We start from the raw sequence: 13,572 nt of genomic DNA, 5'->3' as shown, positions 1-13,572 counted from the left end.
CGAGGGAAGCAAGAGAAGAGTGACACCAAGGAGAGGGAGATAAAGGAAGGGGAATGGGGAAAGGGATAAATGAGGAAATTGAGGAGGGATGAGAGGAGAAGAAACGGGTGAGGATGGGTGAAAGAGAGTAGGAAACAGAAAGGGGAAAGAAGAGAGAAGTGGAAGTGAACAGGGGATGAGAGTAAGTGGGTGAAGAGAAGAGGGAGAGCGGAGAAAATGGGAGGTGAGGGAGAGAGGAGGGGTGAAAAGATGGAAAGAGGAAATGAAGAAAGTAAGAGAAAGGTCATGGGAGTGAAAGGGGGATGAATGAGGAGGTGAAGGGGGGTTAGGGGGGAGGGTGGTGTGGGGTATCTAGTATCTCTTCTTATCTTTATCTTATCTGGTGGTGGTGGTGGTGGTGGTGGTAATGGCGGTGTTGGTGTAGCGGGCCGGGCCGGCATTCGAGGGTTGAAAACTAGCAGGAACACACTGTAAGCAGACATGGACAGCGCCTCCACCCTGGCCCCCGCCGGTTAGTGAGTGAATATGTGTGTGTGTGTGTGTGTGTGTGTGTGTGTGTGTGTGTGTGTGTGTGTGTGTGTTCTTACCGTGCTAGTTTGCTCATATGCTCGTAATGTCGTTTTCTCAAGGTTAGGGGTTCTGTATCGTCTCCACCAGCACTTTTTCCCATCACAAATGCTGTCCATATACAAGAGCCTTGTCCACCCTCGTATAAAGTACGCATCTCCTGTGTGTTGCTCCACACACACACACACACACACACACACACACACAGCTCTTCTGAGCAGAATTCAGTCAAAATCTTTTGGCCTCATTAGCTCCACTCCTCTTACTGACAGTTTCCTACCTCATAAAATCCGCCAATCGATATTTCCATGTTAACTGCTCTTCTGAACTTGCTAACTGCATGCTTCCATCCCTCCCGCGGCCCCCTACACAAAGGTTTCTGCTCTAGCTCATCCCTATGCTATCCAAATCTCTTATGCAAGAATTAGCCCGCATCTTCATTCTTTCATCCATTTCGCTGGTAAACTTTGGAACAGCCTTCCTTCTGCTATATTTCCTCCCCGCTACGACTTCAGTGTGTTCGAGAGGGCAGCATCAAGACCCCTCCCCTAACGAATCTGACTATTTTACGGCTCCTCTTATTACCCTCTGTTTGCGGGAGCAGCGCTATAGCGGCCATTTTTTATCCTTTTTTTTTCGCCCTTCAGCGGCCTCCTTTGCTATAAGAAAGCATAATCTCATTTCTTTAGATTATTCCTTTATCTGTGTGTGTGTGTGTGTGTGTGTGTGTGTGTGTGTGTGTGTGTGTGTGTGTGTGTGTGTGTGTGTGTGTGTGTGTGTGTGTGTGTGTGTGTGTGTTGATAACGTGAGAATTACTGATATGGAATGTAAATTAGGGGTGTGTCAAGAGCATACATATGAAATCATGACGAAACAAAGTAAATAAACATATAGATAGAAAAAAAAAACGAGTGAGTCTGTTGATTGGTGGCGCTGATTCAGGAGTGTGTGTACCGGCGATAACAGAGATAGAGTGTTGCGTGAGTCACTGTTTCCTCTGTTGCATATCTGTACTGTAACGTTACTGCGGGTGTTGGAACGCAAGTGTTACAGTGTGTTGGTATTTATTGGTGTTGCGCGAGGCACTGACTGGGTAAAAATAAACGTGCATTGGGCGTGTCTCGTGGGTGACGCGTCAGATACGGGTGTGGCAGTTCTCCTTTAATTAACAGACTATTTTGACACCTGTTTTTTCATCTCATACCGTTTTGTTTTTTGCAGGTAATTCATGCCAAGTTTTAGTCGAACACACACACACACACACACACACACACACACACACACACACACACACACGTACAAACAGGAAAGCTCTCGTAAACTTACCCGTCCTATCGCCTCCTATCTTCACTATTCATTAATTTATCTAAGTTTTTCTTGATGATATCTATCGTGTCGGCGCGCGCACACACACACACACACACACACACACACACACACACACAAGATAAGTATGGATGAATAAAGAAAATTAAATCAGCAAATTATCAGATGCTGCAACTCTACTATCTTTTACTATCTTCCTCCTCCTCCTCCTCCTCCCGCTCCTCCTCCTCCTCCTCCTCCTCCTCCCGCTCCTCCTCCTCCTCACATGTAGTGTACGTTCAACGAATTTTTCATTAACACATACAAAAACAATGCCGAGAGAGAGAGAGAGAGAGAGAGAGAGAGAGAGAGAGAGAGAGAGAGAGAGAGAGAGAGAGTGTTACTCATGTTTCAGAGCATTTTTTATATATACTTTTTTTTTATAAAACAAGAAGCGACGGAGCACGAATGAACGACTACATTGTTTTTACGACCCGTGACGAGAGTTTAAAAATGCTCTCTCTCTCTCTCTCTCTCTCTCTCTGACAGTTGGGAAATACACGAGAAAAGCAAAAAAACATTAACACACATTACCCAACACACACACACACACACACACACACACACACACATGATTTGCCTCTCCGCCAATAGGAAGTGGAGGCGATAAGGGCGATCAGGAGGCACGAAGATAAAGGGAGCTCAACAAGATTACACACATGATCCCCCTCCCCCAACCCCCCCCCCCCCCCTCCCCGACTTTAGGTGGATTTGGGTTGCAGTTCTCCGGTTGACGTGTCGCGTAGGTGTGTTTTACAGGTGTGGATGTTTGTTTGTTTGTTTGTTTGTTTGTGTATGATGATTAATAGGATTACAGTATTTTTTGGGGGGGTGGGGGTTGGTCAAGGCCATCGAGACGTTTGTTGGTATTAAGCTGTGTGTGTGTGTGTGTGTGTGTGTGTGTGTGTGTGTGTGTGTGTGTGTGTTTCAGTGATACGGCGATCAAGTTTTAATTATAACAAGACTTAAAAACGGGGAATTTTAATTGCTGCACATATTCGATAAATTTAAACACCACCTCCACCACCGACACCACCACCACCACCAACAACAACAACAACAATAACAACAATTAGACATAACCCCAATTTAACTCTCCATTCCAGAAGTCTTCTATAGCGAAATAAAAAAAACTAATAAAAAAACATCCACTGACCCATATACTAAATACTCCGAACGTGATAACTTTTTTTTTTTTTTTTTTACGTCGCGGCCTATTGCGCCGGTAGGCTTCTTCCCGGTGGGGCCTGATGGTCGGCCCAAGGCTTCTTCCCAGTGGGACCTGATGGTCGGCCCAGCCCGTTCTGGCGCAGGTGAATGTTTATAGTGGCGCCATCTTGTGTTGGCTCATGCTGCCCCCCGGAGCTCATCTTTAAGCCTCTCTTTGGAGCCCAGGTTGATGGGTGGTCTTCAGGCCAGCATGTGGGTAGTCTTAGGCCACTCGGCGGTGACTGAAAAACCTCAGCTGTGCGGCGGCCAGGATCGATCCCGCGTCCCTCCTGGAGCTCCTGAACATGGGGCCGTCACGCTAACCACTCAGCCACCGCCTCCCCGCCTCCTCCGTGATAACACTTGAACCTTTAATTGAGTGGGTCCAGAGTTCACGGTGAATCACACACATGTCGGACCTTGAATGAGATGGTTCGAATCTCCTTTGCCCCTTGCCACACACCTCCACCGGGACTAATTAATACCTGAGAAAGCACCTTGTCACCTGTCTCACTACCTGGCTATATCCTCAGACCTTACTCATCACTTATAAAGGTGTAACGAATATCAATTTGTTGTAAAACTACATCTTTTCACACTCAAATTAAAAAATTGAACTTTAAATTCAAAAAGTTGACTTTCATTTTAAAAAGTTGACTTTCATATTAAAAAATTACCTACAAATTTAAAAAGTTTACTTTCAAATTAAAATACTTGATTTCAAATTTAAAAAGTTGACTTTCAAATAAAAAAAATTAATTTCAAATTTAAAAAATAATTAAACTGAAAAACACTCCTTTTCCCCTCCCCCTCCCCCCATCAATAGTTCTCCCTCCCCCCTTTCAATAACCCCTCACTACATCCCTTTTCCTCTCCACCTCCCCCCTTCAATAGTCCCCCCCTTCAATAATCCCTCACTACACCCCTTTTCCTCTACCCCTCCCCCTTCAATAGTCCTCCCTCTCCCCCTTCAAAAACCGCCTACTGCACCCTTTTTCCTCCCCACCTCCCCTCTTCAATAGTCCTCCCTCCCCCGCTTCAACAATCCCCTACTACACCCCTTTTCCTCTCCCCCTTCAACAACCCCCTACTACATCCCTTTTCCTCTCCCCCTCCCCCCTTCAATAGTCCTCCCTCCCCCCCTTCAATAACCCCCTCCCACACCCCTTTTCCTCCCCCCTTCCCCCTTTAATAGCCTCCCCCCCTCTTCCCCCAGCAACCCCTTCCCGTACCCCTTTTTTTTATTACTTAATTTGACTTTGCTTGGCTAAATTTGACTTTGCTTGGCTAAATTTGACTTTGCTTGGCTAAATTTGACTTTGCTTGGCTAAATTTGACTTCGCTCGGCTAAATTTGACTTCGCTCGGCTAAATTTGACTTCGCTCGGCTAAATTGGACTTCGCTCGACTAAATTGGACTTCGCTCGACTAAATTGGACTTCGCTCGACTAAATTTGACTTTGACTAAATTTGACTTTGCTTGACTAGATTTGGCTTTGCTTGACTAAATTTGACTTCGCTTGACTAAATTTGACATTGCTTGACTAAATTTGACTTCGCTTGACTAAATTTGACTGCTCTTGACAAAATTTGGCTTTGCTTGACTAAATTTGACTTCGTTTGACTAAATTTGACTATTCTTGACTAAATTTGACTGTTCTTGACTAAATTTGGCTTTGCTTGACTAAATTTGACTTTGCTTGACTAAATTTGACTGTTCTGACAAAATTTGACTTTGCCTGACAAAATTTGACTTTGCTTGACTAAATTTGACTTTGCTTGACTAAATTTGACTTCGTTTGACTAAATTTGACTGTTCTGACAAAATTTGACTTTGCTTGACAAAATTTGACTTTGCTTGACTAAATTTGACTTTGCTTGACTAAATTTGACTTCGCTTGACTAAATTCACTTCGCTTGACTAAATTTGACTGTTCTGACAAAATTTGATTTTGGTTGACTAAATTTGACTTTGCTTGACTAAATTTGACTGTTCTGACAAAATTTGACTTTGCTTGACAAAATTTGACTTTGCTTGACTAAATTTGACTTAGCTTGACTAAATTTGACTTCGCTTGACTAAATTTGACTTCGCTTGACTAAATTTGACTGTTCTTGACTAAATTTGACTTTGCTTGACTAAATTTGACTGTTCTTGACAAAATTTGACTTTGCTTGACTAAATTTGGCTTCGCTTGACTAAATTTGACTTCGCTTGACTAAATTTGACTTTGATTGACTAAATTTGACTTTGCTTGACTAGATTTGGCTTTGCTTGACTAAATTTGACTTCGCTTGACTAAATTTGACATTGCTTGACTAAATTTGACTTCGCTTGACTAAATTTGACATTGCTTGACTAAATTTGACTGCTCTTGACAAAATTTGGCTTTGCTTGACTAAATTTGACTTCGTTTGACTAAATTTGACTATTCTTGACTAAATTTGACTGTTCTTGACTAAATTTGGCTTTGCTTGACTAAATTTGACTTTGCTTGACTAAATTTGACTGTTCTGACAAAATTTGACTTTGCCTGACAAAATTAGACTTTGCTTGACTAAATTTGACTTCGCTTGACTAAATTTGACTTCTCTTGACTAAATTCACTTCGCTTGACTAAATTTGACTATTCTGACAACATTTGACTTTGCTTGACTAAATTTGACTGTTCTGACAAAATTTGACTGTTCTGACAAAATTTGACTTTGCTTGACAAAATTTGACTTTGCTTGACTAAATTTGACTTCGCTTGACTAAATTTGACTTCGCTTGACTAAATTTGACTGTTCTGACAAAATTTGACTTTGCTTGACAAAATTTGACTTTGCTTGACTAAATTTGACTTTGCTTGACTAAATTTGACTTCGCTTGACTAAATTTCACTTCGCTAGACTAAATTTGACTGTTCTGACAAAATTTGACTTTGCTTGACTAAATTTGACTTTGCTTGACTATATTTGACTGTTCTGACAAAATTTGACTCTGCTTGACAAAATTTGACTTATTGACTAAATTTGACTTCGCTTGACTAAATTTGACTTCGCTTGACTAAATTTGACTTTGCTTGACTAAATTTGACTTCGCTTGACTAAATTTGACTGTTCTTGACTAAATTTGACTTTGCTTGACTAAATTTGACTGTTCTTGACAAAATTTGACTTTGCTTGACTAAATTTGGCTTTGCTTGACTAAATTTGACTTCGCTTGACTAAATTTGACTTTGTTTGACTAAATTTGACTTCGCTTGACAGAATTTGACTTCGCTTGACTAAATTTGAGGTGACTCCTTGACATCACTCAACTAAATTTGACTTCGCTTGACTAAATTGGACTTCGCTTGACTAATTTTGATTTCGCTTGACTATATTTGGGGTGACTCCTTGACATTACTCAACTAAATTTGACTTTGCTTGACTATATTTGACTTCGCTTGACTAAATTGACTTCGCTTGACAAAATTTGACTTCGCTTGACAAAATGTGACTTTGCTTGGTTAACCCCTACCACATGCAACCCCAAACTAAACCCCTTCCCCCAACCCCATGCACTCCTCAACTACCATCCCTTCCCCCTAAAAATCTATGCCCCCCCCCTACAGGTCTTCGCCCCCCCCCCCCTCCTGCGGCCCCCCTGGTGGCGGAGATAAGAGTTAACGGGGGCTGAGAGGAAACGGATTGTTGAAGGGGGGAGGGATGACTATTGAAGGGGGGAGGAAAAGGGGTGTATTGGGGGGTTATTGAAGGGGGGAGGGGGGATTATTGAAGGGGGAGGGGGAGAGGAAAAGGGGTGTATTGGGGGGTTATTGAAGGGGGGAGGGGGGACTATTCAAGGGGGAGGGGGAGAGGAAAAGGGGTGTAGTGGGGGTTTATTGAAGGGGGGGAGGGAGGACTATTGAAGGGGGGAGTGGGAGAGGAAAAGGGGTGTTTTTCAGTTTAATTACATTTCTTTGATATTAATTTTTTTGAATTTGAAAGTCAACTTTTTTAATTTGAAGTTGAATTTTTTTTAAATTTGAAGGTGAAAAGGTGTAGACAGAATGAGTAAAGTGAAGAAGTGACAGGAGAAAATACCTTATCCTTGTCTCCCTCCTACCCCCTTCTTTATCTCCCTCCTCCCCCCTTTCCTGCTCTCTCTCGTCCCACCTCCTTCCCTCCCTCGCGGCGGGAGGCTCCCACTTAATCAGTTTACTTACTCACTCCATCAAAGGCAGACACAGAGAGCGATTTAAAGAAAGAGAGAAAAGTGAGAGAGTGAGAAAGTAAGAAAGTTTCGAGTGAGGTTAACGAGGTGGAAGAAGAGGACCAGATAAAAAGGAGGAGGAGGACCGGAGGAAAGGACGAGCTGGAGGGAAGGATCAAGGCGGCGTCTGGAGGAAAGATTCGATGTTGTAGAGGAATGGGAGGTGAGGAGGTGGTGTGTGTTGATATGTGGTGGTGAATGGTGAGGTGGTGGTGATGTGTGGTACAAACAGCATGAAGCGGCGCCCATTAACATAGCCCCGTCCGTCACCTGTCACGCCGACGGTCATTAATTCGCGCATATCATTAATCCACGGACAGGTAGAGGACGGCCGATAAGGGTAAATAGTTTGTTTATCGCTGCTTCCTATATTGGGTTCTATTTTTTCCCCTCGGGTGTTTTGAGGCCTCATGTGTGGTACAAACGAATAATAACCGCAGTATGACCATGACAAATGGATAAAGATTGTTATTATTAACGAGTCAATATCTCGTTTCCTACTCAACCAACTGCTCTTCTGTTGTCACGTATAAATTTTCTGCTAACCTTCAAACCTTCCTGAAAACCATAGACAAGAGTGTAGAAATCAAGGCAAGTGTGAAAATAGCCATGAAATGAGTGTGGGAACTCGCGCGGCTGCCGGGGCCTAAAATGTCCCGCGGCAACCAAATCCCGCGGCTCAGCACGGCTAAAATCCATTAGGAGTGTTCTCGCTGTTACTGCGAGGGAACTTCGACCCCTCGACCTCCTTTCGGGTTACTAAAAAGAAAGGTGAATATATATTTAACTTCCTAAAGAGGGGACTCTGCCCCCCTCACTCCCTGTGTTTCCACATATCGTCACACTGGGCACACTACGGTTATCTTGCATTTACACAACAAATGAGGTTTCAAAAAACTCTAATTAACTAAAAATAAATAAATAAAAAACATCAGAAATAGGAAGTGGCAATAAAGGCATAAATAATTACAGTGCTGCACCCTACATAAAAGCAGCTCTGAAAGCACCTCATTAGACCCTCAGGCACATGAACCATACATACTTATAACCATACAAATTAAAAATATGCAAATGTATTGATTAACATACTAATTCATCACCACACAAATTTATTCTGTACCAAACAAATTTAGTCCCATACATTACTTTAATATCACTCGTATTCTAAATTCAAACAATTTTCTTTTTCGTATTAAGGAGGAAATACTATTGTTCAACCTTGGAATGTGATCAGGACGCAAGGGGGGCTTACGTTTAGTGGGGTTAGTGCACCGTCCGTGAAGGTGATAGTGATTTATGGTGGTGGTGATGGTGATAAGCGTGATAGCGCGGTGCTGATACGGCGTAATGATGCGATGGGGGGATGTGCTGGCATGTGGAGGTGATTACTTGCGCTTTCCTCTCCCATCTTCACTGACCTATCTTTTTTCCCTTTTCTTTCCTTGCAATCCTTTCCTCGTTTTTCTTTTTTTTCCTCTTGCTTCATTTTCGTGCCCTTTCCTTTTTTCTCTTCCTGTTCTTTTCTTTCTTTCTTCATTAACCTATTTTCTTTCCCTTTTCTTTCTTTGCAATCCTTTCACTTTCTTTTCTTTCCTCGTTTCGTTTTTTCCTCTTGCTTCATTTTCGTGTCCTTTCCTTTCTTTCTCTTCCTCTTCTTTCCTCTTTTTCCCGTCCTTTCCCTTACCTCTCATTTCCTACTCTTTTCATCTTAACCCATTATTTCCCTTTTCTTTCCCATCTTTTTCCTTTCCTTTCCTCTCTTATCATGCCTTCCTTTTCATACCCTTTCCTTTCTTTCTCTTTCCCTCTCTTCTTTAACCCTTTCTTTCATAGTACCTTCCCTTCCCTTCCCTTCCCTCCTGCTTTCACTTTCCACACTTTTCTTTTCTCTTCCCATCCCATCCTATCCTTTTGCAGCCCCTCCCTTGCTATCACTTCCTTTCCCTTCCCTTCCTTACCCTTCCCTACCACTTTAACTTCCAATACAATCTCCAATTTACCCCAAAGAGGATAAATGACGAATAGCTCCAGAGTTCTTTCTAACGCAAACTACCAATCATCGCCAACATCATCACCACGCAACACCATCACACCTTTAATTGATCCCAGGTGTCCACGCTCCACAGGTATTACCGTTAGGTCACGTGACACGGATATAATAGGAGGGTGTGAGAGGGTAAGGTGGGAGGGGAGGGAGTAAGTTTACGGTACCTAATGAATCAATAGAAGTCCTAATTAAGGGGCGGTAAGCAGAAGTCAGGTGTGAGAGGTGGTTTAGAGTGAGGTGAAGGAGAGGGGTGGATGAGAAGGGAGGTGGAAGAGCATGAAGGTAGAACAGCAGGGAGGTGGATTAGTGGAGAGGTGGAGTAACAATAATGGAGTAGTGGAGAGGTAGAGTAGTGGAAGAGTAAGGAGTTGGAGTAAGAGAAGTGGAGGGGAAAGGTGGAGGGAGGAGGAAGATAGAGGAGTGGAGAAGCAAAGCAGAGGAAAATGGCAGGGTGAGGATGTGGAGGAGAGGGAGGTGGGAGAATAAGGATGTGGAAGACTGGAGAGGTGGAGAGACTGAGTTAACGAGTAAGGTAATGGTGGATAAAAGTGGAGCATTCTAATAGCATCGAATCATGACTTCCTCTCCACACCTCTCCTTTTCCACTTCAATGTCTTACCTTCCTGTCCTTCCCTCTCCTCCACTTAACCTCACCGTTTTATCCTCTGCTTCCCACTCATCTTCCACTTCCCTCCATTTCTCCCCCTCCACTCTACCGACTCTCTCCTCCACTTCTGATCATTCTTTCCTACTCCACTTTTGCACTCTCCCCTCGCCTCCTCCACTTCCTCCTCCTTCCTACCTCTCCTCCTTCACTTTCCCTTTCCTCTTCCTCCTCCTATTCCATTTTCTTCTTCCTTTATCTCTTCCTCCACTTCCCCCTTCTTCCTCCTCCTCCTATTCCATTTCCCTCTTCTTCCTTTATCTCTTCCTCCACTTCCCTCTTCTTCCTCTTCCTCCTTTTCCATTTCCCCCCTTCTTTCTTTATCTCTTCCTCCACTTTCCCTTCTTCCCCCTCCTCCTCCTCCTCCACTTCCTCTTCTCCCCCCACCCGTTCCGCCGCCATTTCCTCCTTCTCCCATTCTTCTCCTCCGGGCTGTCACTACTACTATTTCTACGGCCTGAGATAGGACCATTTAGTTTATCGTGCTTTTTTTCCCCTTTTCGTAGTGATATAATTGTGGCGCGGTGGTCTAGTGGGTCAGAGCGTCAAGCCATGGAAGTGAAGAGTGAGGGCGAGACGGTTTGAGCCCCGGTGCCGCTATGTAACGTAGGAAGGGTATCCGGGCTTACTTAAAATTTCATAGACGAATCATAATGGGGTCAGACGTTTAAAGGGGTCAGGTTAATTTGGGGTCGAGGGTAACAGTCACGAATATCAACTAAAATAAATTAAGGTAGAGAATAGACATACAGGTAAAAAAACAAAGACATACTGGTAGAGAACAGACATACAGGTAGAGAATAGACATACAGGTGCAGAACAGACATACAGGTAGAGAACAAAGACATACAGGTAGAGAGCAGACATACAGGTAGAGAACAAAGACATACAGGTAGAGAACAGACATACAGGTAGACAACAGACATACAGGTACAGAACAGATATACAGGTAGAGAACAAGGACATACAGGTACAGAACAGACATACAAGTAAAGAACAAGGACATACAGGTACAGAACAGACATACAGGTAGAGAACAAGGACATATAGGTACAGAACAGACATACAGGTAGAGAACAAGGACATACAGGTACAGAACAGACATACAGGTAGAGAACAGATATACAGGTAGAGAACAAGGACATACAGGTACAGAACAGACATACAGGTAGAGAACAGATATACAGGTAGAGAACAAGGACATGCAGGTACAGAACAGACATACAGGTAGAGAACAGATATACAGGTGGAGAACAGACCACACAGGTAGAGAACAAATACATACAGGTAGAGAACAGACATACAGGTAGATAACAAAGACATACAGGTAGAGAACAGACATACAGGTAGATAACAAAGACATACAGGTAGAGAACAAAGACAATACAGGTAGAGAATAAAGACATACAGGTAGAGAACAGACATACAGGTAGATAACAAAGATATACAGGTAGATAACAAAGACAATACAGGGAGAGAATAAAAACATACAGGTAGAGAACAGACATAAAAGTAGATAACAAAGACATACAGGTAGAGAACAGACATACAGGTAGAGAACAGACAAACAGATAGAGAATAAAGACACACAGGTAGAGAACAGACATACAGGTAGAGAACAGACATACAGGTAGAGAACAAAGACATACAGGTAGAGAACAGACATACAGGTAGATAACAAAGACATACAAGTAGAGAACAAAGACTTACAGGTAGAGAACATACATACAGGTACAGAACAGACATACAGGTACAAAACAGACATACAGGTAGAGAACAAAGACATACAGGTAGAGAACATACACACACAGGTAGAGAACAAATACATGCAGGTAGAGAGCAAGGACATACAGGTAGAAAACAAAGACATACGGGTAGAAAACAAAGACATACAGGTGGAGAACAAAGACTTACAGGTAGAGAACAGACATACAGGTAGAGCACAAAGACATACAGGAAGAGAACAAAAACATACAGGTAGAGAACACACATACAGGTAGAGCACAAAGACATACAGGAAGAGAACAAAAACATACAGGTAGAGAACACACATACAGGTAGATAACACACATACAGGTAAATAACAGACATACAGGTAGATAACAAAGACACAAGTAGAGAGCAAAGACATACAGATAGAGAACAGACATACAGATAAAGAACATAGACATACAGGTATAAAACAGATACAGGTAGAGAACAAAGGCACACAGGTAGAAAACACACATACAGGTAGAGAACAGACATATACAAGTAGAAAACACACTGGTAGAGAACAAAAGCACACAGGTAGAAAACACATACAGGTAAAGAACAGAAGCTTAGATGTAAAAAACAAAGACATACAGGTAGAAAACAGACATACAGGTAGAGAACAGACACAAGGGTAGAGAACAGGTAGACAACAGACACAGGTAGAGGACACACAAATAGAGAACAGGTAGAAAACAGACACAGGTAGAAAACAAAGACAGGTAAGCGAGGATGTAGAGCGGAGATCAGTCGGACGGTAATGCGGTCAAACGATCAAGGGAATCAGGTTGCCAAAGAGGGGGAGGTCAAGGGGGGGGGGGGTCAGGGGGTCACAGTACACCTGGCGGATCAATAGACTCACCTGAGGGTCACTGGACCGACCTTTGCCCTTTAACGTGAGGGTTCGAGTCCCCAGTGGGCGGACCGAACGGGAAGGTTTCTTTGAAGGGGTGGAAAGGGAAGGGGGGGGAGGCGGGTTAGGGGGGGCTGCTAAAAAAAGAAGTGGGTCAGGGAAAAGATGAGGTGGTTAGAGAAAAGGGGATGGCGGTCAGAGAAATAGGTATGGGGATAAAAAAAAAAACGGGGGAGATGGTCAAAGGAATGGGGAAGGGGAGAAAAGGAAAGAAAAGGGAGAAAAGGGGAAGGGGTCGAAGAAATGGGTGGAGGGGCGAGGGAGGGGTGAAGGGGCGTGGCAGAGAGGGGTGCCAGGAATAAGGGTGCACAAAAGAAAGAGAAAAGAAGAAATACAAAAAGAAAAGGACTGAAGGAAAGAGGGGAAGGGATGAGAAGAAGGGGGTGAGGAAGAGGGGGGCAGAGAAGTGAGGCAGATAAGATGCAGAGGAAGGGGAAGAGGGAAAGAAGAAGGGGCTAAGAGAAAGGGATATAGATGGAGGAATGAGGACAGAAAGGAGAAAAGGGAGAGAAAAGAAGGGAGTTGGAGGAATGAGAAGAAAAGAAGAGGGCAAAGTGAGAGAGTAAAAGGGATAAGAGGAAAAAGTAGGTAGGAGTAAGGAGATAGGAAGAAAGGGGAGAGGAGAAAGAAGAGGAAGAGGAGGATAAGACGAAGGGGGGGAGGAGGGGGATAAGAGGAAATGGAGCGGAAAGGGAGATGAAAGAAAGGGGGGGGGAGGGAGTGGAGGTGCTGAAAGAAAGGGGGCGATAAGGAGGGGGGGGGGGAGTAAAGGAAGGAGTGAGAAAAGCCAGAAGAAGGGAGGGAGGGAGGGAGGTA

At 43.5% G+C, this 13,572-nt stretch overlaps 2 protein-coding genes across 4 annotated transcripts in view; both read left to right on the top strand.

Annotated features, from left to right (window-relative positions):
- The first annotated feature begins 385 nt into the window (after window positions 1-385).
- The window catches only part of LOC127003256 (uncharacterized), a 31,141-nt gene continuing 17,954 nt past the window's right edge, over window positions 386-13,572 (top strand). The window contains exon 1 of one of the 2 annotated variants that reach the window (XM_050869676.1): window positions 386-511. The gene's annotated coding sequence lies outside the window, so the exon portion shown is untranslated. Of the gene's footprint in view, window positions 512-7,378; window positions 7,544-13,572 lie in introns of those variants that run through there. The other variant, XM_050869677.1, reaches the window with a different exon arrangement.
- Window positions 7,051-13,572, top strand: part of LOC127003258 (uncharacterized) — a 38,229-nt gene continuing 31,707 nt past the window's right edge. The window contains exon 1 of one of the 2 annotated variants that reach the window (XM_050869680.1): window positions 7,051-7,399. The gene's annotated coding sequence lies outside the window, so the exon portion shown is untranslated. Of the gene's footprint in view, window positions 7,400-7,549; window positions 9,507-13,572 lie in introns of those variants that run through there. The other variant, XM_050869679.1, reaches the window with a different exon arrangement.

This window comes from Eriocheir sinensis, chromosome 25 (assembly GCF_024679095.1).
Source record: "Eriocheir sinensis breed Jianghai 21 chromosome 25, ASM2467909v1, whole genome shotgun sequence".
Taxonomy (NCBI): Eukaryota; Metazoa; Arthropoda; class Malacostraca; order Decapoda; family Varunidae; genus Eriocheir; species Eriocheir sinensis.
This window is presented reverse-complemented; position numbering and strand designations above follow the sequence as displayed.